The 23,970-nt window shown below is 43.2% G+C and overlaps 1 protein-coding gene across 7 annotated transcripts in view; it reads left to right on the top strand.

Annotated features, from left to right (window-relative positions):
• OSBPL9 (oxysterol binding protein like 9) overlaps positions 1-23,970 on the top strand; it is a 1,764,730-nt gene that overhangs the window by 1,648,853 nt on the left and 91,907 nt on the right. The gene's annotated exons all lie outside the window — the stretch shown is intronic.

Raw genomic sequence — 23,970 nt, 5'->3', positions numbered from 1 at the left:
GATAGATTTCTCATCTTAGATATTAATTCTGCAATGCCAGCTGTCATTGGAATGTTTTCATATCATCCAGCAGAGTGTATTTTGGCATCGACTCCCTTTGGCAGCACAACTCCATGGTTTCGGAAGTGAAGCCAAAAGTATTGCAAATAGATCACACCATGCCGATGACCTCAGTTCCTTTTTGCACTCAGCATGCTGTATTGGAACAGTTCTTCATGATAGAAAGATTTGTATCTCATTATACTGAGTACACCACAGCATCATGTTTGAAGCACTTTAAAGATTGCACTTCTACCCCCTACCCCAACATAACCGCTTCCTCTGGTGCCTGTATCTGGACATGATGTGGTGGATCGTGGTTCACAAGGAACAGGCAGCAAAGTTTGTTCTCAGTCAACCCTGTATTTATTTGTATATTTTATTGTTTAAAGGGTTGAGCTAGCTCAAGAGCAGCAGAACGCTGTACAAATTGTGGGTAGCCGGCATTTGGCTGGCCTATTTTAACAGTAGCTCAGTACTGTGAGGTCTGTGCGTCGGTGCTTCCATTGGAATTCGTACTTGGTCAGGTGTTGTTGAAAGAGCCATGCTTTGAGAGATTTGCGAAATTGGAGAATTGTGGGAGCGTTCCGAGCCGATACCGTGATCCAGTTCCAGAGGTTGGGTGCATGACAAAAGAAGGATTGTTTGGAGGTCCTCTCTTTGTGGACGAGTTGTGATTCTTGCCAGTTGGTTGATTTGCTGAGCGAGGAGCGTGTGCCTCAGATAGGAGCTTAGCCGGCAGGTACGCTGGTGTGCTACCCGTGACTTCTTTGTAGATGATACATGCAGTCTTGAGCAGTGTCCATGATTTGGAGAGCATCATCTGGGTGGTGGCTGTCACAAGGCTACACTTTGGGCAGAACACTGACTCATAGTCATTCTGGCAAGCCTACTCTAAATCTCCTCAGGCTCCCTCAAAGAGTAGATCTTCTGAAGAGAGGAAGGCTTACTGACTCCGCAGAGCCAACTCCCGATAAGAACCCTCGCTCGGAGAGGAAAAAGAAACACCATAAAAGAACACACTCGAGGAGTGAGTCCCACTATTCCTCCTCATCCTTCTTGCATAAAAAGAAAAGATGGCGCTCTCCTAGGGAATAGCAAGTTACATTTCCCACTAGTTTGTCTTCCTTTGAACAGTGGAAGTTGTTCAGAAACCAAGTGATGGACATATTTACGAAAGCTGCAGTGCCAACTGAGACTTTAACTGCACTGGTGGTGTTGTCAGGGCCCACCACATCTCCGTAGGCAGTTATAGGCACCTCTGAAGTAATCAGCCACACTGTTGATAGCTTGACTCCTTTCTCATCGTAATAGAGCATTCAGGGCCATTTGACACTGTAGATTAGTTTAGACTATTGAATCTCTTGGAGCCTCAGTGCTTCAGAGGGCCATTCCACCCCCGACTATTAGGGATGTTGATACCTATACTCTGGCTCCTGTATACTATACAGGATATGTTCAATGAAGAAGAGGTTGTGGTGATGTATGGTCTAAAGCGCATGTCTGTGACTTGTGAGCAGGCTCCAAGAGGAATTTCTCAAGGCAGACTACTACATAGTAGGATTGACATCTGATCAAAGGGATACCAGCACAAGGTCGGTATACTTTCCTATAATTAGACTTTATGCAGGACATGCTATATGCTCATCCCATCTGCCGCAGGGTTATTAAAATCTTCTTTCACTACACTCTCACCAGATAAAGAAAGCCAAAACCTTAGCACAGTGGGGAAATGGATATTTGCATCTAGTAGCATGGATTTATTTATTTATGAATGTGTACCGCGCCACAGCCCGAAGGCATCAGGGCGCACCAAAAAGATAAGGACATTTGTACATATAAAAACGGGACAGAAATAGGTTCAACTAAGGGTCAGGGGGTGCTGACTTAGTACTTCAAAAGTAATAAATACTCCTTGTGCCATACCAAAATACAGCCACAAACGTTTGGCAGTAATCTCTGAGGCTTTAGAGCATCTACCTAAAGGTGACATGAGAAACGTATTTATTTGTTTTTGGTTATTTCAAGCATTTCCAAAGTTAATACAGATTAAACAGCATTCTACAAAAAGATTTGTAACGCTGTATTAAATTTATTATAATATTTAGAATTTTAAAATCTCAGATAAACGACAATAATTCCAAACTTCTAAATTCTTCAATGACAGAATGCTAAGAATAGTAAAGTAATAGAACACCCTAAAAGAATTATTAAAATGCATAGTACACTTAAATCAATTGAAAATGTTACATACAACCGATAAAAATCTTGTCACCTCAAATTAAAGGGGGACGGATTTATTTATTTATGTATCGCATTTGTTTATAGCGCCCAAGACCCTGAGGTATTGCAGCACCTGAAGAATTACAGTACATTGTTACAGGTTACAGTACTTTGTTACGAGACATTGGTATAGTGGGATATAGACATTTTCTTGCGTACAAGGTAACCGCTAACACATTTGTTGAATAAGGCAGTTCTCAATGTGCGCATAATGTCCCACCATACATGATCCAGAAAAGGCACATTAGGATAGGGGACACATCTTATAAAATACTCAATCCGCTGCATTTAAAAGGACAAGACAACAAAGCAACAGATGAGAAAGCGTTTCTTTCGAGTCCACAGAGTTACAGGATCGACAATAAGGCGAGGCGTCACACATACCCCCTCTTATAGAGTTAGGATTTCCCTAGTAGGCAATACATTTAGTCTAAAACACATAAAACTATTACATATCTTTTTATTCGGAAACCGCTTGAAATAAGGCTCACTAGAACCCAGGCATTTTTGAGCAAAGATGATCTGTGAGTATAACTGTGAGCTTAATATATCATTATTAGTAGAAGCCCAATCCTAACTTTGGGTCCTGTTTTTTTTACTTTGAGAGGTTTTTGCAGAAGGGAAGGGGACGGATTTACTGTTATTTATGTTTTGCATTTCTTTATAGCACCCAAGACCATGAGGTATCACGGCGCTAGAAGAATTATAGTACAGGTGAGACATCACACATACCAACGTTTATAGTTAGGATTTCCCTAGTAGGCAATACATTTAGTCTAAAACGCATAAAACTCTTACATATCTTTTTATTCGGAAACGGCTTGAAATAAGGCTCACTAGAACACAGAATTGTTTGAGCGGCGATAATCTGTGAATAAAACTGTGAGCTTAGGAGCCCAAACATTTATTTTATTTTGACATTTATAAAGCACGCTTAGCCCAGAGGCATCAAGGCGGTAGTACTTAAGATGATGGTTACAGTGAAGTGTTGGTACAACGTACATGTTACTTGATGCATGTTACAGATTGCATTTACATTCATAAGACAGGTACGTACCTGTTAATTGATACTTGTTGCAGTTTATATTTACATTCCTAGTAGAGGAACAGGCAGGTTTACAGGCAAGATAGTAATGACAATTTGATTTAAGTATATGTCCTTGAAGAAGACACACTGGGGCTATAACCTGTCGCCTATCGTCTGTCGCTGGTGTGTCTGGACTGAATAGTCTAGTTTTGAGACTTTTTCAGAATGACTAACTTTGGATCCTCTTTTGTTTTACTTTGAGAGGGTTTTGCAGAAGGGTTTCCAAACAAATTCCTAGTTTGGTCAGTAGCCCTAAACATTTGGAATGAAAAGTAGACCCACATTGCTCCTGCTTGACTCCTTCCCTCTCCTCTTTACTTAGTAGCTAATATAGTGACATGGACTTGCTTATATAAAATGTGTCTGTATAGGCTCAGGCTCTCCCACTCTACCAGACTCTCATTGAACTGTAGCCCCAATTCATAACGAATCGCTGAAAATACCACGCATTTGGGTAGCCAATACAGAACTGAGCGTCAAATTAGAGCTTCATATTTATTTAGTTGCTTCCTAAACCATATAGGGAAGAACTCTGAACCATAGCACAGACGGGGGATTAACCTTGGAACGCTGAAAGTTTAGCACTGGCAGGATGAAAAATGTGCTATATTTAGTATCAAACTTTCTGATTGGTGCTATTCATTTAAGCACTTTATCTTTCAATTCATTCCTAAGACAATACTTCTTAGGAGACGAAGGTGATTGGAAAACCCAGATAAGTCATACTAGATTTCACTGATAGTTTTACTTTATTAAGAAACCAGTTAAAACTAATCAAACTTGTTTGTTTACTTAGCCTTACAATTACCGTCTTCTTGGGAGTGACCCGCAAATTATTTTAGACTACATAGTGGTTGAAGGCAGCCACTAGTCTTTGTAGCAATATATCACATGCAGGGGTAGCGCCTCACAATAGTTAGAGCATACTCTTGGTACTGTTTGCCATTATTCAAATAGGGGGTTGTGGTCAACTATAGTTAAGACTACTGTCTAATACATATAGGTCTTGTCTTGACTCTATAAGGACAAGCACCTTGTCTATACATTTGCGTTTGCACTAGAAAATAGTGCCTATTAGACATGCTTATGCCTCACTACAGTCTATCACCATGCTTCATTGCACTAAATTGTTGTAAATGAATTTTATGTTCTTTTTGCATTTATTGTTTTTGCCTTCATACTCATCAGTCTATAACTAATGTGTTTTCTTGATGATGTACAAGTACATGCGAACAACCTACACTTCTGTAAACTTTCTGCTGCAGAAGGTCTTTAGAATCCATGTCTCTAAAATGCTATCTGATTGTTCTCGAAAGCATCAAGTTGCCATACCTGATTGTTGTTGGTAGATGAGCTTGTTGTAATAAATTTACATCATGTATAACTTTTGTTCTCACATGTACGAATGAATGTGCGTGTAGCTTTTACCCCCTTGGGGTCCTTTAGACTTTGACACAAGTTTAGATTAGTGGTGACCTTTGCAAACACCACAACCCCCTTTTTGAATAATGGCATATAGTACCAAGAGTATGCTCTAACTATTGTCAGGGGTCTACCTCTGTATGTGATATATTGTTACCTCAGCCTAAGGTTCCGCCAGTTGGGCTGCCCCTCCAGTTAATACACTAGTCTTTGTAGGCCAATGGGTGTCCGATCAAACAATATGAATTATTCGAGTTAGCCGAGCAAAATATTTTTATACTCCTAACTTGGCCGCCACAAATGAGGCTTTAGATAAAGCAGTGCCTATATCTGCAACTTAAAGAATAGACAGGGCGCAAGTATACACTCTCTGATAGCAACGGTTTTTTGTCACTAGCATTGTTCAACCTAACCTGGATTCTCGAACCCCTTTGCAGATTTATCACTATGGACAATAGTCCAGGGAGTAGGGCAGGTTTGCTCAGTTAAGACCATAGTGTATTCCTGTCTACAAGGTCAAAGGCAAGCGATGGGTCCATGGACATAGATTGCAGGGGGTATGCCCTTCCATGCTAGATGTTGTAAAGAACTCAGCAGAAGACAACCTCCGTCGGTGCCCATATGTTTCCTAAAGCCCATCTGCTAGGGACAAAGAATGTTGTCACAGACACTCCAATCTTGAATGTGCTGTAGTATTTGTATTTCATTATACTTTATATAGCGCCTTTAACCAAAGCGCTTTACAGAACAATCAGCAGTACAGAACAATCGGCAGTAAAGATCAGTGTTCAGGGTCAACCAGTATCAGACGACTGTAGCAAATGGGTTTTTAAAGAAGAACAGATCAAAGAATAAGAGGTAATGGATCGAAGAGATAGAGGAAGATGGTTCCAGTGGAGAGGAGCAAGATGCTGGAAGGAGCGAAAGCAGAATTGAGCACCGGGGGGGACGAGTAACATTAATTTGAAAAAGACCAGCAGAACAGAGCGAACGAGGAGAAGAATAGAATGACAGAGAGATGCAAGATAGTCAGGGGCAAGACCGTAGAGAGATTTGAATACTAGACAAAGGAAATTGTATTTGAGCTGAGAATAAAAAGAAAGCCATCCAAGTGAGGCAAGAGAAGAAGAAATTGAGTCCCAGTAAGAGAGAAGACAAAGTGAGTGAATAGAAGAATGATAGATTGATTTAAGAGGAGCAAGACGTGATCAGGGAAGACCAAAGAATTGAACAGAGCCGTAGAATAGTGGGGAGAAAACTAGCGAGGATACAAGAAGCTTTGTGGCGTGAAAAATAAAAAATAGGCAAATTCTACGTATATTGTAAAGATGAAATCTGCAGGCGTGCGAAGTGAGAGAGATGTGATGGCCAAAGGAAAAATTAGAGTGAAAATAAAGATTGTGAGGGAGATGGGGAGATTAGAGGGAGGAAAAGAAATAGGAGGAGGAAACAGGGACGGGTGAATATTAGCGGGAAAGAATAGGACTTAAGTCTTTCCTGCATTTAGAGTAAGGAAGTGAGAAGTCATCCAGGATTTAATAGCAGTGAGGCAAGATGAAAGAGTGTGATGAATATCAGGTGTGAAGGATGAGAAGGGAAGAAAGAGCTGAGTATCATCAGCATAGAAGTGGTTTGATAATCCAAAGGATGAAATGATAGGAGCAAGAAAAGAGGTGTACAAAGAGAATAGAAAAGGGCCAAGGACTGACCCTTGAGGAACTCCGTGATCGAGAGAAAGAGGAGGAGAGATATTGCCGCCCCAGGAGACAGCAGAAGTACGGTTAGGTAGGTAGGACGAAAACCAGGATAGAACAGACCCACAAAAGCCAAAAGAGGAGAGAGTCAAGAAGCAGGGAATTATCCCCTGTGTCAAAAGCAGCAGATAAGTCCAGAAGAATGACAACAGAAGAGTGTTTTGAATAAAGAGCTGTGAGGAGAGAGTTAAGTACGGAGGTCAAAGCTGTTTCGGTAGAATGGTGGGGTCGAAAACCAGACTGAGTGGGGGGAAGAAGAGATCGATCAGTCACGAATGTTGAGATTTGTGAACAAACAAGACGCTCAAGAAGCTTAGATAGAAATGGTCAGAGGGATTTAGGGTGAAAATATGAAGTAAGAAGAGGATTTGCTGTGGGTTTCTTTAAAATAGAAATAATTGCGTGTTTAAAGGCAGAAGGAAAGGTTGAAGTGGTAAGACAGATATTAAAAAAGGAGATAAGAAAAGGTACCAAGAGCGGGTAGATTTTAGGAATGAGTGAAGCGCGTACTAGCTCAACGGGGGCAGCGGTGGGGTGAGCTTTGGCCAAAAGAAAGGCCACTTCAGAATCTGATACAGGAGCAAAATTAGGCACAGTAATATAAGGTGTTGGAAAGGATAAGGAGGAAGGATTATCGGTGAAGGTAAGATATCGTGGGGTAAAGAGTGTGCTTTAGAGGAGATAAAATGTGCGAGATCAGCTGCTGATAAGAATGATGTAATAGAAGGATCAGGTGTAGGAGGAGAAAGAAGGTGAGTCAAAGTTTGGAAGATACGACAAGGGTGGGTAGATTGGCTATGGAGATCATCGCAAAAACAAGCACGATTGGCAGATTTGATGCAATTGTCATAAAGAGCACGGTAAGAGAAATAAGTGGCTTGATTGGTGGGTGAACAGTGTTTGCGCCAGCGACTTTCGAGGCGGCGAAGAAAATGGTGCATCAATGAGAGATGAGAAGAGAGCCAGGGTTGGGCAGGTTTGCGAGTTGGGTGAAAGGAAGAAAGAGGATAAAGTTGGTCAAGTCTAGCGGCAAGAGATGCAGAGAAAATGGACATTGCTTCGTCCGCCGAACGGGTTCAAAAGTGTGTGAGAGAGGCAAATGAGTTCATACAGGTATCATAGAAAAGTGAGGAGTTGAAGTTGCATAGCTCACGGCCAAAGGTGTTCGAAGAGGAGGAGCAGGCGCTGCAAGAAATAGGTGGGAACAGAGAAGCTGAGAGTAGGAAATGATCTGATAAGTAGATAGGAAAAGCAGATATGGAGGAAACGGTAAACAATGAAATAAAGATCAAATCAAGAGTAGAACCAGAAGTATGAGTAGAGGCAGTAGGAAGTGGAGAAAGTAGGTATGAATCAAGTATTGAGAGAAAGGAAGATGTTAAATGAGTAGAAGAGAGATGGAGATTAAAGTCTCCAAGCAAGACCAGAGGTGTGGGACGAGGTGAGATATGACCAAGCAGGTGGTCAATGTCCTTTAGTACCAGTGCAGACAAGATTTTGGAATCTGCACTGAGCAGTTCAATGGGGCAATAGTTCAGAGGGGATAGCTTGTCGCCCTTCTTGTAAATCGGGACAACATATGACAATTTCCACAAAGCGGGTGTGGGGGGGACCTGGTGTTCTCTATATCCCTAAATAGTATCCATAGGAATTTAGCCCCAAGGTCCGTATTTTTCTTAAGAGTCAAATTGGTGCGTTGATTCGGGTCGGCAGCTCGTGATGTACTAGCTTTAATAATTGCCCTCTCAATATATTCAATAGAAAATAGCATATCCCAGGTATGCAACTTAACATCCTCCAATTCACCGGTGGTGACTCCCTTCCTTTCCATATAGACCCAATAAGTGCGCAATGCCAGCCCTCTTCTGAAATTGGATTATTTTTAACCCATATCTGATTCTTCTCCAGGCCATTAATTAATAGCCAAAAGCTACAGGAGTTACCATCTTTCAAAGAAGTCATCATGTCCTCCCAGTCCCTTTGGTACATCTCGGCCTGGTGAAATTTAATCAAATGTTTTAAATTCTGTATAAGTCGCCTCACTGCTCTCTGTTTGACCTCCCTACTGCAATCCATTTTAATCGGGATCTGATCAGCTTTCAGGTGTTTCCTTTCATGACTCGGACCATAGGTTCAAATTCATGATTCAGAGGTTGCCCCATTCTAGGTCTAGTGTGCCTTTTTTCTAATTTACCAATTAATAATTGCAAATATAGTCCGAAATTACTTTGTGCATATGTCGTTAGCTTGGATGCTAAAGGGGAGCTAGCAAAATACTTCAACAGAACAATGTTAAATTTAGAGATATTACCATCATGTCAAGCTAAGCAGGAGCCTGTAACATTAACATTCAAAGCCGTACTGTAAACTTGCCTTACAAATCCTGTTTCTTTTAAAATTAATAACATAGAAAGCATAGCATGATCACTAAGCACAGAAGGATCAACAGTAAAGTCAGTGGCTAAATCCAGTAATTCTTTAGTTACAAAATGTAGTCAATTGTTGAGCAAGATTTCCCTCTAATCCTGGCGGCTATCGTTATAGTCCCATCATGAAAGGGGTTATTCAATAGATACAATCCCCAATTTTTTAAATTATCGTACTAGATTTTGCCTGAGAACCTTTTCCTCCTGCATCCCGGAAGCGTACCAACCGGTCCAGGATCGCTGAACCTGAATGCCTGGCTCCTGCAGCACTAGAGCGATCTCCCAGCGGATTGTAAGGAGGTGCTCGCCAAGGCTAGAGCTTCATCTACTCTCAAATGCTACGGGCACAAGTGGAAGATGTTCGCCGTTTGGTGCCGTAACCAGAAGATCGACACTCTACGAGTTACTGCTTGCTCCGCAGGTGCTTCCGTATTTGTTGTTGTTGGCCAAGGCAGGACTGGCCCATGCTTCCACCAAAGTTCATCTGGCGGCTATTTCCCGCTACACCAGATCTCCTGGACAATCATCCTTATGGTCGCATCGTTTGGTCAAGGAGTTCGTCAAAGGACTATTTCGCTTGTTCCTGCCGGTGTTGGCTCCCACCCCTGCGTGGGAGCTCAATGTGGTACTGACAAGGCGCATGGGTCCTCCGTTCGAGCCCATGCATTCGGCGCCAATGACATTTTTGTCGTGGAAAACCGCTTTTCTTGTGGCCATCACCTCCGCACGACGGGTGGGAGAGATCTAGGCCCTTGTTAGGGAGAATTCTTATTGTATGGCTAATTTCCCTCACCTAGTGAGTCCCCCAGCAGCTTTGCTGGTTTTCTGGAATTTTTCTTTGGTAAGAGTGTGAACCTTTTCCCACTCTTATGTGTTTTGCCATGTGTATTTCTACTGTTTGTGTGATTGTGGGCTCTGGAGTACACCACTTCATGAGCCCCACTTTTTATGTGGGTTGCACAGCACCTTCAGTGCAGTAACACAGGGTTGTCTTTTAGACTTCCCACCGAATCCATTTTCTGGGGCTGACTACCGTCCCCCAGAAAAGGTAAAGTTGCCATTAACTTTACATAGTCACTTTAACCACAGGTCCAGTACACCCCATCTTATATGGAGTATTGGAAAGGGTTAATTCCTAGCCCTTTTTATCTGCGTCTCCTAGAGCGTTGTTTCGCTCCCTTAACATTGAGACTTGGCTGGTGGCAGTGGTATCTATCCTAACTTTTCTACCGTGATTATATTGTATAACGTGGTAATGTTTTAGGCTATTTTAGTAACCTCGAATTTTAAACAGGCTTGCCCAAATACTTTTTATTTCGGCTCCGGTTGGGTTTAATCGCCATTTCTTTTTGTTAAAATCCTTCTTGTGTTTTCCTTTGCATGGCAAACCAGGTTTGCCTTCTTTGTTCACCGTCATTTGGCGGCCTTCTCGCAAGAAGCCCTCCTTTTGGCGCTTGGCAGTCTAGGTGGGCTGAATATGAGGGAGGGGTGTAGTCACCCCCTGCACAGGGTGTTAGGGAGAATTCTCTGTAAAGGCTAATTTCCCAAACCTAGTGAGTGCCCCAGCAGCTTTGCTGGATTTTTGGGGTTTATTTTTTCTCCTGCTAAGAGTGAGACTTTTTCTCCCACTCTTAGACATGATTTGAAGTGTCCCTTTGACTTTGTATGTGTTTTATGGGCTATGGGGTCCTTTACCCCATTGGGCTTCATGTGTTTTTGATATATGGGTTACAGAGCACCCTCCGTGCAGTAACTCAGGGGTGTCGTAGCGACCCCCCATAGACTCCATACCCTGGGACTGACTACTGTCTCCCAGGGCATGTAAAGTCACCATTGGCTTTACTAGTCTCAAATTGTGAACAGAACCAGTACAAACCATCATATTGTGGACGTACTGGTCGGGACAATTTGATTGCCCTGTGGTCTGTTGTTCGAGGGGGCACTGTCCAGTTCCTCCCGACCGAGTTTTGGCTGGTGGCAGTGGATACTACTTTTTATATTCGACCGCAAATATATCCCTATGGGATTTTCCCATTGTTCGAGGCTACCACTTTTTAAAATAGCCTCGAACATACCGCTGGTTTATTAAATTAATATAAATTCACTGTTTGGTATTTTTCGCCGAAACTTGGTTCCAAAATGGCATTTGTGTTCGCTTCTGTGACTCCAACCCAAGTCGAGCCCTTTGTTCCACTTTTTGGCGGGCTTCTCCACAGAAGCCTCCAAAAGTGGTGCCACTCTGTCTGGGTACCACAGGGGGTGTGGGAGGGGGTTTAGGCACCCTGGACTGAGTTACCTCGGCAACTCAAGTCGCACTCTTGTGTGATTGGCCCAAGTGGTGAGCCGCCCGGCTCACCATTTAGCATGTTTGAGTGACAGCTAGGCTGAATGAATGGGGGTTTTCTGCATAAAAGCAGGGCTTTGGGGTCTGGAACTTCAGAAGTCGCCACAGGACCTAAAGAATCCAAGGAGGGAGAAGCCGAGCCGACCTGCAACGACAACACCACCGGTGGAGCCCTGCTGAACCGTCTCACCACTTTTCCCGACGACAGAGGAGATCTCCAGCCCGGAGAGTCTTCTTCCTTTGACTGGTAGGGATAACCAGTTTGCCCGTCTTTTCGCCTTTCTGGACCATCTCGTGGCTGCCTTGCCCTTGCCAAGCACCCCGGCAACCGGAATACCACGGTTTACCACTACCGCGAAGAAAAGGGTGGTACCTTGTAACCGGGAAACTATGCGGCTGGTTTCTTCCCTGACAGCGCAATGACCTCCAGCTTTCCTCCACGTCGAGACCTCCTCTTCCTCTGGACGAAACATCGACTTGCACCCGCTGCCAGGAACAACTGCCCCCGCTGGAGCGTTCTTCCCATTTTCAGGTACTGTGTCCCGCCTGGCTTCCCTTGCAACAGATCATTCGGGGTGACAGTAAATCCTCGACTTTCTAACCTGGGTTAGCCTGGGACCTGTTAACTAAATTTTCCTGACTTGATCTCAATCTTTTGTGAACTATTTACAAAGACTCTTTGGGCATAACCCCACTGGGTGATCCTGGACACATTTTGCTTGCTCTCTCTAAGAGTGGGCCTGGCATTTGAACTTCCTTGCTCTCCAGTAGACTTTGCCTAACCTGCCTCACCGTGGTTCTTTGAAAAGTATTAAGATTTGTGTGAATTCATAACTATGCCTTTTTTCCCCCCTTTTTATATAACTTATTAGAGTGCCATCTTAGGTTAAGCGCTCACCTCTGTCTGAAAATAAGTGGTGTTTCTCACCAAGACTTGTCTAATAAGTAATCAGGGCTGTATATATATAATAGTGACTGTGTGTTGAATTTACTTACCTCTTTTTGTGCCAGTGTAATTTACAAGTGTGTCTTTAAATAAATAATTATATACTTTTACATCAAAGCTCTGGTCAGTGTTTGCTTGTGCTACTGTGTCTCTGTACCTATTGTGTATACTCTATATACTGCATAACTCATCTTGAGAGAAGTCTGACTGCTCAGCCACAGCTACCAGGTAAATCTGGGTGGTACAGACTGCTACCAATTGGGTTTACTGCCAACCACCTGTAGTCCTAAATCTTTTGCAGTGGTCCCTAAGGGAACTGCACAGGTTTCTGCCTAACACAGGGTATCCTTGGAAACCGAAGTCGCACGTTGGCATGATTGGCTAAGGTGGTTGTCCGGCACGGACAAACCCCCCTGCTGGGGGATTGACAGCCAGGCTGTGTGAATGGGGGATTTTCTCATAAAAGGCAGGACTCTTGGGCAAGAAGTCAGTCGCCACTGGAACTGCAAGGAACCGAAGAGAAGCGAAGAAGAAGACGGCTGCTGCAACTACCAAGTCCTGGTGGAGTCCTGCTGCAGTCCTGAGCTATCTACCCTTCGACGACAAGAGAAGATCCAGTCCGGAGTCTTCTTCCTTTGAGCTTGGTGGGATTAACCTGCTCGCCTTCCACAGGCAGAGGATACTCTTCTTGGTCGAAATCGCTGCACACCTCTGTAGTGGTCCCGATAGCCATCTGAAGAGCCTCTCCTGTTTTAAAGGAGCACACTTTTTATTCACCATTGCTTTTGCTGCTGCTGGCCTTATCCCTGGGTAGTGCAGATCACTCCAGACGTCCTCCTTCTTATCCCCACGACTGAAGGCACAGGAACCGTGAGTCTGCAGGAACTACCAGGAACAACTGCCGTGGCACCAGCTCTTATTCACTTGAATAAGGTACTGTTTCCGACCTCGAGGAACTAAGGTGAATCTTTTTTCTCCTCACCAAAGGCTTGTCCTTATCTTCCTTCCCTATTATAACTTTTGCTTCCTCTTGTGACAATATCCAAGTACTCCTGGCAACCTTGAATCTTGAACTATCTGACTGTGTGATCCTCGACAACAGGAACCCGGTTCCACTTGACACTGGCGCAGGCCTATTGACTTTTATCTTCTTGTCAGAAAGTGTTCTCTGATTCTGTCTGCCTTGACAAAAGTATTGCCTATGGCTTTTTTTGCTCCCAACTCTCTTTTGTTAACTGTTAACTCAGGTGCTAAGTGTGTTTTAACTCCGGTAACATTTCTTCCCACGGGTACGTGTATCTTTAGTAAGACCGAACTGTCATTACTGTCAAAAAGTGATCGTATATGTATTCCCGGTAACGATGTTTGTTTCATAACACCGGTCCGTCAAATCATAAGGTACTTACCTTGAGTTGTTCTACACAAAGAGAATTGGTTGTGTGTAGTGTATTTTACGTGTGGTTTTAATTTAATAGAAGTGAAGTGTTTTGTGAACAGATGGTTTAAAATAAATGTACTTTTACTTTTTAACCAAAAACCTTGGGTCAATGGATTCTAGGATGGCTGGCAGTGGAGTTGCAGCTTAACTCAACTGCTCTGGACCTCTCCCTGAAGTTATTCATATAGAAATTGTAATGAGTTCCAAGAAGAAGATTAGTGAAGCAGAAAACCCTGACTCAAAGAAACCCAAGCAGGTTCCTGAGATGGAGGAAAACCCAAGCCTAGGGGATGTCTTCAAGACAATTCTTCAGGTGCCCAAGATGTTGGTGAAATTAAACTGACTATGGCTGAACTCAATTTGAAAACTGGTCAACTAGATGGCAGGGTCACTGAGCTGGAGAAATCCTCATCATCTATGAGCTCTGAGATTGCGGGCAGTTTCCAGGCATACAATAATCTGAGGTCTGATGTGAAGAAAGAAAAAGAACAACGCTTGGATTTGGAGCTGAGGATCAGGGCAAGAAACATCAGATTGGTTGGAGTGGAGGATTCAGCTGGTGATGATGAAGACCTGCCTTCCTTGGTTTTTCAGGTTTTTAAGGACAGTTTTCATTGTGATGCAATCAAAATGGAAGATATTGATAATATTTTTAGGATTGTAAAACATCAGGGGGACAGGGCGAGGCATGTTTTGGTTTCTTTTTTTAATCCGAGATCAAAGGAATGCTTGATGAAAGCCGCCAGGCAGGTTGGAAATGCATTCTTCAAAGGTAAATCTGTTTTTATCTAACCTGACTATCCTAAGGAGATCTTGCTCCTGAGAAGATCTTTTCGGGGTGCTAAAGAATTAGCTAAACAACTTTCTTTAAGGGCCTTTCTCAGCAGAAATAATGTCCTAACTATTGGATTTCCTGAAGGAGATAAATGCACTTCTGATCCTATGATTGCATTAGACTGGTTGGAAACATATAAGAAGGGTCTTCCTGCGCCTTCTTTGACCAGTGAGTGAACTTGGTTTAACTCAGTCCCTCTGTCCCACCACCATATATTTTGATTATATTGTTATTTTTATTTATTTTTATTTTTGCAATGTTTTGCTGTGTATTTGGACATATTTAAAATGGTGCTGCTTGACCACGGCAGTTTGAGTATTTAAAAAAGCTTTGGAATTTCTCCATGCGTTCCGTTATGTTTTGGAGCTTGTCATTTACAATGGATTCTTTTTGCGTCCTCGGTCCATGCTCCAGTGTGGTTTGAGGAATGGACCATCAGCCGTGACGTCTGATGCACGCGCGACGCCATGTCAGCTGACATTGCTGCAGTTTCAGATCGGATGGGGCAGGTCGCGCCTCCGATGGAGCCTTGATGCGGTGCGACGGCTTTCTATGGAAGCGGCCGTGACTACCCATTGGTGCCGCCTGTTCCGTTGAAGAGATTGAGTGCAGCATGATTCCTTCGGTTGCGCGCCCTCGGTTATTGCGCCAACGTTCTGAGGTATGATCAACAGGAGAGTGTGCATATGACCTGGAGGGGTGTTGCCTCATGCAGACATTGTGAGGCATTTATATGGAACGTTCACCGGATGGTCTTGCGTATACTATACACGTGCCCCAAACATGTTACGAACATTTGTCTATCTGTACTTCGGAGAAGTTATCGGCTTGACGGCTGCGGTGACCGGAGGTTGCCTGGAGTTTTGCTGTGGCCCTTTGCATGGGTTACAGATATGCTTGTTCTGGATAATTGGTTTCTGAATCCCAAGCTCAGCGTTATCTGGATATTTTTACACTTAAGGGCTAAAAGAATGAAAAGTGGATGTCTGTATCTGACACACTTTCTGCTTTTGTTGTATTTGATTATCCTTGATTTTGTTCCCTTTTAGCTGGGGAGTGCAAGGCACGCTTCATTTGTCCCTCATGTATGTGAATTGGAAATGCTTTCATTTTGCATTTTTATGTGTTTTAGGTTCTGCACTGGGGATTGGTACCTTTTGGTTATGTGGATGAAGCTTACCTTTTACTTCTTGAGTATATGGGTGTAGTGGTGGTGGTTGCCCAGTTCAGTTGTGATTTGCTACGGGTTGTGGTTATAGTTGGGTGCCTAGTTTTTTCTGCCAAACATCGTGTGGTTTTCTTGGTGGTGGGGGGCTCTTGGGGTTCCTGTGGGTTGTCTTGGTTGGGTTTTGGGTTTTCTTTATGCATGCTTATTATTTTTCTTGGGACGAGTTATTGATGCATTTTGAATGGTTTTTCTATTGTGCCTTGGGAGGGGTCCTGGGGATGGTTCCGAATGTTGTTTCGATTGTTTTTTTTGGGCTGGATAGACTTCGCTGTCTTATCTGTTCTTTTTATTTTTTGCTCTGTTTTTTGCTCATATTTGTGTATGTGTTTTTTTCTTGTTTTATTTAGTTCTGTTTTTGGTGTTTTAAAGGTTCATGATATAATGATGACTTCAAGCTCAGGTGGGGCATTTAATGATCTATGCATTGTCTCTTGCACTGTGAATGGGATCAATAATTTGCTAAAGAAAAGTGTTTCACATGTAACAGGACATGCACGCTGACATCTGTTTCTTACAGAAGACTCATATATTGACGGACGAGATTCCTAAGTTGGAAAAGGAGTGGGTTGGTTCTGCTTACGGTTCTTCCTTTTCATCAAGGTCAAGGAGAGTGGCCATTTTGTTTCGGAAGAAACTACCTATTAAAGTTTTACGTGTGTGTGCAGATGAGGATGGTAGGATGATTGCCTTGTTGGTTGAGTTTCAGGGGGAATTGTGAACTCTCTGCAATGTGTATGCTCCTACTGTGGATGACGGCTCCTTTTTCAGAATGGTAGCACAGACCCTTGTTAATCGGCTTCACTTCAACACTACAGCTCAGTCAATGCCTAGTCTGGGATGCTGAGGGAAACCCTTATTGATATATTTTTAGGTCCAGTTCATGTACTCTGGATGACAACCCTTATATAACACCCCTCTCTTAGAATCCCCCTGACCCCACTGAGCCAAGAAGTAGGTCTGTTTTGCAAATTTAAAAGGTTTATTTGAGAAGTATAACAATATATATCTATCACACTTTTATAATAAATTAATATTGGATATCACACTTAAAATATGACAGTGATCAACAATGGATAATGTTCTACTGGTAAACTGATTTGGTTACTTAGAAGTAGTATAGAGGATGAGGTAGCTGAAATGCTTTATGGTTTCAAGGAAATGCAAGGTGGAATAAATGCAGTACAGAAAATAAACTGATATGGTTTCACAAGAGATAATATGTTCACTTTTCCCCTGGTGGCAATTCACCCCCCCCCCTATATGAAATGCAAGGAGATGGAAGTAACACACACAGTCTTCAGGAATACAATCAAATACAATACGGAATTCAGTTCCCCCCTCCCCCCAGCATGCTTAGACAAAAGGTATGCTTTTTAAAACACGGGCAAGAGTGCTTTGTAATGTGGTGGCAAGGAAGTGAAAAATGCTAAAATTGCTTTTAATTCCCTATAGGAGGTTCAGGGTGAGTGAGAGATGCTTGTTGGTATTAGTTCAGGCTCACTTTAGCAATGCTCTATGAGTTATTACCAGGTTGCAAACGGATTTTAACAAAGGAAAGAATGGAGCTGCTATTTTGACAAGTGGAGAAATTGAGCCAAATCGCAAATAGCGGTAAATTTTGCGAGTGCGTAAATCGCGATTGCGGAAAAAGTATAGGGTGTAGGAAGTCGGTTCTAGGTTCGCTGGAAAGCCTAGAATCACAGCTTTAAAATGAAAGTTAACCTAGGGCAAACGGTTCCGGAGATATAGACGATTTTGTGAATGTAGTTTTTCAGAAATGAATCACAGTTTCAGATTGACAGTTGACAGCTTTCAGCTTTAGAATGACAGATGACAGCTCGCAGCTGTAGAATGACAGATGACCCGATTTCTAGGAGGCAGTTCTACTTAGGTTAAAATAGTTTGGATTAGATTATTTTAACTAAGAGATTGGGTTCTGTACAGTTCTGGCGGATACTCACTCCTAATTTTGAAATGAATGGGCCTCGTCACAGATCTGGTCAACTCCTCCAGCAGCGGTTCCCTCTGCTCGGCGGGTCAATCAGGCACCGGTTCTGCTCACAGCAATCCGGATCTCTGGTTCTGCTCACAAAGGTCTGGGTCTGGTCTGCGGTTCCGGCAAAAGTTCTTGGCAAAGAATTCAAACAGCTCGCCCGGCTGTTGAATAGTTTGGTTAGGTTTGCTGGATTCTGAAGGCCTGCTGAGAATACTTTTGCTTGCAGTGGGCCTTCTAGGTTCAAAGTTCTGTAGTCTATGGGTCCCTGGTTCTGGTCTCTGTCTGGATGGGATGTCGGCCGTCAAAATGCTCCGCAGAAATGGAAAATGAATGTCTCTACCTGTCCCAGCAGTCTCTTTTTATGTGTTTTAAAAAGTGGGTGGAGAGGCTAGCATCACTAAGCCTGCCCCTCTCTTGATTTGATAGGTCAATAGATTCTTTGGTCCCTGATTTGGGAAGGGATAGTGTGTCAGAGTGATGTCATTTTTATGACCTGCAGAAATGACACTCCCCTGGTCAATGTGCACACAAATCTATTCCTGATCCAAATATATATTTCCCAGGTACACAGTTGTTTGACATCACATACACACATCATATATTACTAAAGATAGTCCCTGTCCCTGGCGTTTCTAGGAGCTTGCATTCAAAAATGGCAACTTATTTTCGATTTTAGTGGGTTTTGCAACATTGTTTTTTCATCAAAAATTATACAAAGGTACATTTCCCTTCCACATATATCCGAGTAACTTTCCATGTCTCTAGCTTAAATACAGTGTCTACAATATTCATAATTAGCGGGGTTTTGCCCCAGAACATGGTACAAATCGGAGTTTGGACTCAAATCGTGAGGGCATTTTCCATACTAAGACTCTCAAAGTTGTACTTTCCTGTCATTTGGTTACAATAAGTTATCACTGTTTCTATAAAATATATATTTGTTGCAATTCAACTCCAGAAGTCTTGGTGAGTCAGTGATCACATGTCTCTCCTTGCTGGCAGAGGGCTGTTGACAGGAAACACTCAAAATTAACCTACCCCATGCAGCTGAAAGGGGCTATTGTCTCTCTCCTCCAGGCTGAAGGGGAAACCCCCTCCGTCTCACTCAGAAGGGCCATGTGATATCCTGCCTCCTGTTGTGAGTCTCTGGGGTGTTAAGAGTTCTCAGCCTCTTGGCCTCTGGGAACAGCGGGTGGCTAAGATTTTCAATTAACCAACAAGCTTTGAAGTCCCTGCTCCTCTTGCAACTCCTAAATACAGTTTCCCTGTCAGAGTTTAGACCGCTAGCGCCGCCTTGGGGAATTTGTCGGTACTGCATCCATTTTTGAGTTGTCTTGAATTTGACAGGAGATTTTTGCTATTATTTTGATAGGCATCCTTACATTAGAGTGGTGATGTGGAACCCCCCACAAGAAGGTTGTATCTTTGGAGTGGTCTTGTGCCAACTGCGCAGTTCTCCTGGATTCTGGCGTGAATGTGGGCGGCGACAGCTCATCCCCACATCCACCCAGTCTATTGATTTACTTTGTTCTGGGATGGAATAATGGGCGGCGGCAGCTCATCCCCACATCTACCCAGTCTAAGGATTCAACATGGGTCAAAACCCTTGAAACCCTTTTGGATTTGAATAATTCTAATGTTCTACTTGGGGTGGACTTTAATACTGTGGTTGATCCTGTACTGGATAGGAGTCAGGTCAGGCGAATATTGTGTTGTGATCATCACCATTGGGAGCTTAGTTCACTCTTGGAAGAACACAATTTGAAGGATATGTGGCGTCTGGAGAACCTGGACAAACGTCAATACAGTTTCTTTTCCAGTGCTCATGGTGTGTTTTCTAGACTAGACATGATTTTTACTGGTGGGAATGTGTCGGAAAGTATTGTCTCGAGTGATATTGGTAATATTGAGTGATCATGCCCCTGTTGTGATGCATTTGAGACTTACATTTCGGTGTGAGAGGACTTTCACATGGAAACTGAACACCTCTATCTTATTGAATGATGATATTTTGGAGCGGATTGTTTCGGAAGCGAACTATTTTTTTTATGGGGAACCGCTCAGATGAAGTCAGTGTGGCATGCTGTATACGTGGTGTTTGTTTTCGGCTGTCTAGTGGTAAATGGAAGAGAGAGGAGAGAAAAAGGCTAGATCTTGATCTACGTATTGGTGAGATTTCTCGGGATCTGATGGTTGATCCAACTGACTCAGTGAAATTGGCTAATTTAAAAAAACTCAAAAAAGAAAAGGAAGACTTTTTGTCGCTGAGGGCTGAGCGTGGCTTGTTCTATTCTAAGTGTACTTATTTTGAAAAAGGTGAACGTTGTGACAGATGGCTGGCCTACCGGTTGAGAAAAAGGATATCAGAGTCAGCAATTGCTTCTATGGTTGTTAGGGAGGGTAGAATTACATTTGATCCCAAGAAGATGAACACAATTTTTCGTGACTTCTACGAGAATCTGTATAGCCTCCCTTGTGAGTTTTATAGGGTCCTCCTAAACTCGGCATTAGAGCTCTCTTAAGAGATATGTTTGTTGCTAGCAGACTGGATGGGGTATTGCCTAAAAGTACTAATCATGCATCTATTTCAGTTTTTTTGAAAAAAGGAAAGGACTGTAATCTTCCTGCAAGTTATCGTCCGATCAGTCTAATCAATACCGATAATAAGATTCTTGCCAAGGTCCTTGCTATGCGTCTGGTGCAATTCTTACCTGGTTTGATTGATGAGGAACAATCTGGTTTCATGAAAAATCAATGTACGTCTAGTAATATCAGAAGATTGTTACTGACCATGGAAATCGCGGATAGAAAGGGCTGTGATGCCGCTGTCCGTTCCCTTGATGCAGAGAAAGCTTTCGACAGGGTTAGTTGGGATTACTTGTATTCGGTATTGAGGAGGATGAATTTGGGTGAGGATTTTATTTCATGGGTTGCTGTCCTGTATGCCAGACCAACGGCTGACGTTAAGACTAATGGGGTGGTGTCAGAGCCTTTTTGTATGGAGAGGGGTACGCGTCAAGGTTGTCCTTTTTCTCCTCTGTTATTCATTTTAGCGATTGAGCCTCTTGAAATTTGCATAAAAAATGAACCGATTTTACATGGTGTTGATTGTTGGGGTGTTGTACAAAAGGCTTTGCTTTATGTAGATGATCTCTTGTTGGTGCTGCAGAATTTGGAAGTGTCCTTGCCCTGTCTGATGAGGATTTTGTCTGATTTTCATGATTGTTCAGGCTACAAAATTAACCGTTTAAAGTCAGAAGTGTTGCCTCTGTCGAATAGGTGTGATAAGACTTTGGTTACAGGGCTGGGGTTTACTTGGTGTGATGTGTGCATGCGTTATTTGGGAGTATGGTTGACATATCCGGTCTCCCTTATGGTTGATGAAAATATGGGTGTGGTTATTCGAGATTATAAATTGGATTTGGAAAGGTGGTTGTTGCTAAATCTCTCCCTAATGGGTTAAGTCAATGCCCTGAAAATGAATGACACCCAGGATTAATTTTGTTTCAAGCATGCTTCCATTGAAGATAAAGAGTTGTTATTGGAATGATTTGGACCGTCTTGTTCAGGAATTTTTATGGGGCAACAAACTGCCAAGACTTAGTCTATGGAAGTTGCAGCTTCCAGTCCGTTTAGGAGGTTTAGGGGTTCCACATTTTATGGCCTACCATTTGGCCTTTTCTGCTCATTCTTTTGTTCCGTTTTTGAAAGACGAATTGGATAGCTGGGCAGTGCCGGAGTCGAGTGCCTATGGGCCGCTGGGCCCGGAAGCCTTGTTGACCACTAACACAAACATTCCTGGTGGTCGTATGCTGGCAACGTTATTTTTGCGCGACTCGTGGATTGCAGTCTTGTCTTTGCTTGGTTGTGATGCATTTAAGTGCAGGAATGCCTCTATCTGACTAAATCCTAGGATTAGGGATAATTCAAGGACAGTTTTTTGGCCTGAATGGTTTTTAATGGATATTAAACGGATCTCTGATTTGGGGAATGATGATCGGTGGTTGACTGCTGCTGAGCTGAGGGAGAGATGGAATTTTGATGGATTATCAGACTCTGCTTATAGACGCCTGAAGAGGGCTGTAGGTGAGGTGGACTGGTCTGAGTCTTTGGATGTGAATGCTTTTCTGGTTGATTCCGATGGAAAGGTTGGTGATCTAGCCAGTAGGCTGTACAAGCTAATCGTGTCACATTATCGGAGTAATGACAATTTGCGGAGAGTATGGAGTGAGAGGATTGGGGCTGAGATTGATATCGATGCCTGGCAGAATATGTGTGGTAATGTCTCCTTGTGTTTGCTGAATTTGAGTGAAAGGTCTCGACAAATTAAGATTCTGAATCGCGTGTACTGGTGTTCTGAAACACTTCATAAAAGGGGCATGTCTGACAGTGAAGATTGTTGTGGTTGCATTAAGGAAGTGGGGTCGCTGGAACACATGCTGAGGAACTGTGTGCGGGTCAGAGATTTTTGGAGTAAGGTCTGTGACGTGTGTGACAGGATTTCTGGTGGAGGGTCTGTCCTGGATTCTAGGACGGTAGTCCTGGGTGACGATTCTGGGTTGGCTGATTTTAGCTCCGCCCTTAAAAAATGGATTTTTAGGGCATTCATTGTGGCTAAGTGGTTGGTTCTCCGTGGGTGGAAAGGTCGGGTCCCTCCTTCCTTTGAGGAATGGATACAGGAAATGCATTGCCTGTCTAGGACAGAGAAGTTGATTTACAAATTGAAATGTAAATTGTCTTCATATGAGAAGATCTGGAACGTGTTTAACGATTTCTTTTAATTTTTGTCTTCATGCATTCTTTTTCTCTACTTTTGCTTGTTGATATTTTATGTTTCTGTATTTCTGTATATACTATAAATAAATAAACCTTGAGTCAGTGTTTGCTTGAGTCACAGTAATTGTGGTCCTTTGTGTAATCTCTACTACTGCTCATTTGCTCTTGAGATAAGTCTGGCTGCTCCGCTACTGCTACCACTTTAACAGTGTAGTACAGGCTTGTACCAAAGGTGAACTTGTATTACCACTTGTAGTCTTAATTGTGTGTAGTGGTCCCTAAGGGCACTGCACAGGATTCTGCCTAACAGCCCTCTGTTGTAAACCACCTTATTTGACATTTCACGAGACGAGGGTGGTGCTACGGACGCACCATTACTTCATGCCCGAGGTGCCGTCGGACTTTCATCTCAACAAACCCTTGATGTTACCTGTATTCTTCCCGACGCCTTCGTCGTCGGCTGAGAGGACTTTGCACTCACTGGCAGTGGCTAGAGCGCTGAAGTTCTATGTGGACCACACAAAGAGTTTTCGGACGACATCACAACTTTTTGTGAACTTTGGCCCTGTGAACCATGGGAAGGCCCTCTCCAAGGCTTCCATTTCCAGGTGGCTTTCCAGGTGCATCCCCCATTGTCACCGGTTGGCAAACCAACCGTTGCCAGGCCGTCTGAGAGCCCATTCGACCAGAGCGATGGCTGCCACTACGGCGTTCCTGTCTGGTGTGCCCCAGCTTGACATCTGTAGGGTTGCTACATGGAGGTCGATGCACACCTTCACGAAGTTCTACTGCGTTGACAGGGATTGCAGGCACAAGTCCAGAGTCGGCCAATCAGTACTGCGCAACCTGTTCGCTTGAAGGTGACCCTGGTGAGGAGGTAATAGATGCTTAATGTTGAGATGCTTAATGTTGAGCCTTGCCATCTTGTGCATGTGTGTCCTGCTATGTCTTCTTTATTCATGAGCATGTGAATCCATGCCAGACCTCATGCTGGAGAAGGGACCAGTTACTTATCTTCTCTTGTTCCTACTGCCACTTTACGTGCTACCAAATCTGAAAATGGCTGCCAGAGGAGGGGCTTAGGTAGAGGGCAGTCCTTGGCTGGGGGCAGTATGACCCAGACACCAGTGATTGGTTGTTAGGAGAAAGACAGTTCAGAAGTGAAACTGAAACAGATTTTTTCTTTACTGGGGTTTCTCAGCCTGACGACGGGGAATATTCATGAGCATGTGAATCCATGCCAGACCCATGCTGGAGAACGACAATTACAGGTAAGTAACTTGTTAATTATGTCTTACCTGCACAGAATACCTGTGTGCCATTCCTGGAAAGTGTTCCTTTTAGGTGTAGCTGACCTTGGTCTGCCTGGGGCAACCAAAATTAGTTGTAAGAGTTC

Source organism: Ambystoma mexicanum, chromosome 1q (assembly GCF_040938575.1).
Source record: "Ambystoma mexicanum isolate Mex_15411 chromosome 1q, UKY_AmexF1_1, whole genome shotgun sequence".
NCBI lineage: Eukaryota > Metazoa > Chordata > Amphibia > Caudata > Ambystomatidae > Ambystoma > Ambystoma mexicanum.
This window is presented reverse-complemented; position numbering and strand designations above follow the sequence as displayed.